Raw genomic sequence first — 5606 nt, 5'->3', positions numbered from 1 at the left:
TTACTGGGTGGACGGGGCGTTGACGGGAGACACTATGGACACGCTCGTGAACTGTCAAGGGGGGGGGGGGGTACACTGTGTGTGGAGCTCTGTGGGGGACATATGTGGGACATAGTCTCAATTTGTGGGACGCGGGACAAATAATAAAAATGCTGTGTGTGCAGTCCCGCACAGTTCACACACACACACACACACACACACACACACACACACACACACACACACACACACACACACACACACACACACACACACACACACACACACACACACACACACACAGGGTGCTGCCCCTCACACACTTCAAATCAAGTTGCATAAATGCTTGAGCTATATGTTTTTATTATAATTACTGTGAAATGTATTATGTTTTTGTCATTATTACAACAAATACACACTTGCAACTGATAACACTGGCAATGATTTTATATTTATTAGACTATTAAAAAAAAAATCATGCTTCAAATAAGTGGGCGTACGGCCCACTACACCACTGGTTAAACAGATGTTTGTTTGTCAGCTTTTGTTATGTCTCTTTGTTATAAATACCTGCCATCCTCCTTTTACTGCTTTTGGGTCCAACATCCTGCCTCAATCCTGACAATTAAGTTAAAAGAACCAGATTCTAAACTGACCTAATGCAACAGCTTGTTTGGACTACAGATTCCTACTGTGTGGCTACTTTCTTTCTTTTTTGACAAAATTGATGATAGACATGAAGGAGTATGGCATTGAAAACGTACTATGCTACTTTCCATCGCTTCTCTGCCTTTTGGCTAAGATCAAGTGTAGTATCTGTAAAAAAAAAACTATTCTACTTTCCTGGGGGTCAGAATTCAAACTCAACCTATACAGCATAATCTCCCTTATAGTCAGCTAATAGTGTATCCTCACACAGTTGAAAACATAAAGACAACCAACTACAACAGACATGGAACCCCATGAAAACAGTGGTACGGATCAAATATTGTGGAAATGGTTAAATAACTATCAAAGTTTATATTAAAGAGTGAAATACCTCATAACCGAAGGGCCTGGGATTTATTAATATCAACTTGGAGCTAGGGGTTGATTAAATAATATAATAATAGTTAAATAATCCACCCCAGGAAAGAGCCAAGGCTCCAAGTTGATACATCAAAAACAGCTCAGACACCATATTGCAGACTTACTGCAAGATGCCAATGTTTTAAGCATCAAAATCACAGACTGAGACTGAAGTTTGCACAGACTGAGAAAAAACTCTTAACTCCTCCATCTAAAGAGAAATCAAACACTATTCATACTGTAGCAGTACCTCCAAGGCTTCTACGGATTATTCTTCAGGTTTAAGGTACAACTTTACCATCATCCAACAACCTTGCAGCAGAATATGTGTACAAAAAGCAGTCTTTGGTCTGTGTGAGGTTTTTTGCTTCTTTCAGTATCAAAATAAACGGCAACAATATATCGAGCTGCTGTACTGCTGCAGTGTACTAGTTTGAATCAAAATAATGTGTTTCCCCTACAGAAAGCACACACATAAGCCATACTGCTACTAGCTTTTCATCATCAATATAAAACTACTTGTGTGTTATTGTTGTACCAAGACTTCATAAAGCCACAATCATTGCAAGTGCAGTCATATCAAACAACCCCAGCTGACAGATGTGAAGACGGAGAGATCATTACATGCATTCGCCTCCCACTCTTCTTAGAAGTGGTAATGAAGAGGCAGCGCACTGTTACGGAAAAAGGGAAAAGAGTCGTCCCTCAAAATCGATAATTAGTCGTGTGATGAAGGCATGTCTGGGAGGAAAAAAATAATTCATTATGTGCTTTCTGACTGAATTTTCTTTTTCTATTCTACCATAAGAAAGAATGTACTGAAGCGGTTTTAATTCTCTTCGCAGGTGTTAAAAAGTAAATTGGCGGTGTCGCAAATGCTGTTTTGGCTTTTTTGTAGTGCATGGATTTATGACGGCTGTTTTAGAGCTAGAAGCCAGAAAAAGGACATGCACACCTCACGACTGTATGCCACCCCTTTGTGATATTAAACACAAAATAAGGCTGTAAATCTGTGTGTTTTCTTTGTGATTTTACAACAAATCGATTGAAGTTGTGAATTGAATCAAATTCTGTGAAATTATTAAATCTGAAAATCAGCAACCTTTTTAAAATACTGACATTAACCCCCAGTCTAACTGAAATAAAACATATATGTATTTCTTCTTTCTTTCACTAACAATTATGAACACCGTCCAATCAGCAGACAATAATATTAAACATCTGCTTATTTTAGTTTCTGTTTAGTTTAGCAAAACAAATGACATATCAGCCTGTTTTGTACATGAAGGTATGGCGGCAGTCTGATGAGAGCTCTTTTGATTGTTGAAATAAAAATCCATAATCTATGGATTTAATCTTAAACCATCCAGCATCCACCCCTAGCTCAATGTAATTATAGACAACAAAACCCTGTCATAGATAAAGGCCCCTTTCTGTGGAAATGTCTGGACAACAACAAAGGTCAAGGGGTCACAGCAATATATCTGTCAATCACACAGCATGGTGTTCAGCCCAGATTGGGTTTAATAAAAACCCAATGACTCATGTACTGAATAGGATAAGACTCGAGTGGAGCATCTGTTATGGATTACCAGGCTTTGTTCCAAGACTATATTCAGCAAGGGACTTTGCTGGATAAAACATTTCTGTGCAGGCATGCTTTAAAACCCCCCAAATGTCTTTGGACTGCAAGAACAACAAACCAGTAGATGCATAGACTGTTTATTGTATTATTCATTTATTAAGTAGTTGATATATTTATTTCTATAGGAAATGCATGCATATATCAATTAGCAGATAACAGATACTGTTCTCTCCACAGGATGTTTAAGTATGATCAAATAATTGTACGTGTCTACATATTCTTGTTAGTCATTAGTATCATTGTGCTGACCTTTTCCCCCAAACTCCAGGTCATAACCCTCTATTTATGCAATTGACTGAAAATATTCTTTCAAAGTTACTGTACCTGGTTGTATTATTTCATTGTGTTACAAACTCGTAATGATTTGTGTGCTAAAGTGTTCCTTCAGTTTGGAAATGTCTACCAATGTAGTATGACATCATGTAGTCCATTGTAAAATTGCAAAGGATGATGATACTGTTGTCGGCTGAGGGCTCAAAACTGATATGAACTAATTAATATTCCATATTAATGATTGTCAGCCTTTGGCAATAGACAATGGCATTGTTTATCAGATTTGAATCCCAGTTTAGAAAATTACAGTCTGGCTCTAAAGCTAAATTCTCAATTGTACGGATAGTCAATAATTACCACCATCAGAATCAGAATCAGAATCAGAAACTGGTTTATTGCCAGGTAGGTTCACACGTACGAGGAATTTGATTAGGTGTAGTTTAAGGAACCCGGCTTATTATACTGTTTTTCATCAATATATTATAGGCCTCAGATGTACTGTATACAAAACATGTCTCTGATCTGTTTGGCTTGAAATACCAAACAGATCATCCATCCATCTTCTCCCGCTTATCCGTGGTCGGGTCGCGGGGGTAGCAGTTCCAGCAGAGAGCCCCAAACTTTCTTTTCCCTGACCACATCAACCAGCTCTGACTGGGGGATCCCAAGGCGCTCCCAGGCCAGCGAAGAGATGTAATCCCTCCGCCTGGTCCTAGCATCCCATAATCCCCTCTGTTTCAGCCCTGTTTCAAAAGTGCTAATTCTCTGTCTGTTGCTTTAGATGAAAATAAGGAGCCCCTCCCCACGCCCCTCTGAGAGAGATTTGGTTAAAAAGAATACAATGGTGCTCTAGGAGGAGATTCAGGTGATAAGTTGGGTGGGGGTTACCTTGGTTGGTGATTGGCTAATGGTTACACAAGCCAAAAATCGTTATGACATCATAAAGTGGCCAAAGTCTGATCAGCTCATTTTCAGACATGTTTTTATATAAACGGATCAGGACAAAAAGAGAGATTTTTTTTGTCCTGAAACTTCTCCTGAGTCTCTTTACTTTACTTTACACATGTTCATGTATAAAATACATGAAAAAGTGGATTTTGCATAATAGGTGACCTTTAATAAAACCATGTAAAATCCAAATGTTTTTGTGAGAGTTGCTTAGAAAATGAGCAGCCAATGCTGCCAATTTTGATTGCAAACTTAAGGCTTTTGTAGTAGGTTTCAAATACTGAGGGGGTAATTGAAAATTGTATTGCACCTGCTAACCCTTATTCTAATAAGACAAAAAGGAACCTTGTACATCTCAAAGCAGCCACAAAGAGTGAAATGCTCCCCTTACTGTGCTGCCAGGCAGATAGCCTCGCTGTGATCCTGTGCTATTAAAATTACATAAAATAAAAATGAGCCTCAGGGTAAAAATGTTCTGATTCATCCTGTTCAGCGCTTATAACCACGAACAGATACAGTTAAATGAACAGTATCTTCAGAGAGTTGGCAATAACTAAAGCACCTACAGTGTGTAGGGACGTCTATTCAGATTCTGATTATTTTTAAGTGAAAAATAAATGAATAAAGCTCTAAACTATGGAATTATAACATGGGTGAAAAACATTAGAAAGTATCACCTGTTTAGAATCCAAGCAGGGTGGCATTATTTCTAAATATAATGCGTTTTAAAATGATGCCTTACTACACAGATTGTAGTACTGCATGAATATGTAGGTACAATTGTTTTTCTCCTGTGTTGCCAAGTTTTAGAAAATATTGGAATATCTTGCTTTGTGTAATCTCTCCGGTAGCAGAAGCACCAGCCACACATCACATGGTAACATGTTTTTGTTGCGTTGGGGATTCTTTACAACTGCTGCTCTGTGGATCCTGTCTTTTCCTGAATCATTTATTCAGTTATGAAAAGTTAGACTAAGACATTACTATTTCTGTTTTACTTACAGTGAGTTGTCACACCTTTGTAATGTTTCTACATGAACTAAGAAAACATATTTAATATTTTCATGGTGATGTGTGAATAGTTCCGTACAAACATACCTTTTCATATGCATCTCAAAAGACCTTTGCAATTGTTCCTCTTTTTATTACTAGTTACATTGTGGTCAACTGGCAACGAGTGCTTAATAGGAAGGGAAGGTTCCTGTTGTTCTCTTCCTCTTCCTGTGGGACCAAAAACTATTAATCAAGAGGAGGGATTTCTTCTTAGGGGAAACATGTTTTAATACTTACAATTTTAAAATGGTGTTTGCAGTCAGATACATTTTTGTTTATTTTAGCTTCAGTTGTTAGTGGGCATTTCCTGGTTTACCAAATCCCCTTTCAGTGGTTCAGTCTATTTAGGCAACCCCCCCATGTAGTGGTTTAGTCAACATTTTTCAATATGTTCTATTGTCTGATAACATTCTCATTTCTAGCTAGTAATGATTATTGGAGTGTCATTCATTCTTGAATGAGCCCAATTGTTATTTTAAAATGTTCATTCTGAGCCAACAGTCATATTTGGTCAGAAAGCTTAGAAAACTAGATTTACATATCACATTGTTAGGTACGTTAACTGTAGCTTCTAACTGTAAAATACAGTATCAGGGTTCCTACATTAGTATGTGACCTTTTCATTCTCCTTTAACACACC

At 37.7% G+C, this 5606-nt stretch overlaps 1 pseudogene; it reads left to right on the top strand.

The window, feature by feature from the left end:
• Positions 1 to 756: 756 nt before the first annotated feature.
• LOC117459130 (U2 spliceosomal RNA) lies at positions 757 to 851 on the top strand (annotated as a pseudogene).
• The last annotated feature ends 4755 nt before the right edge of the window (positions 852 to 5606 follow it).

Source organism: Pseudochaenichthys georgianus, chromosome 14 (genome assembly GCF_902827115.2).
Source record: "Pseudochaenichthys georgianus chromosome 14, fPseGeo1.2, whole genome shotgun sequence".
Lineage (NCBI taxonomy): Eukaryota > Metazoa > Chordata > Actinopteri > Perciformes > Channichthyidae > Pseudochaenichthys > Pseudochaenichthys georgianus.
Note: the sequence above shows the minus strand (reverse complement) of the source record. Positions and strands in the feature narration are given on the sequence as shown.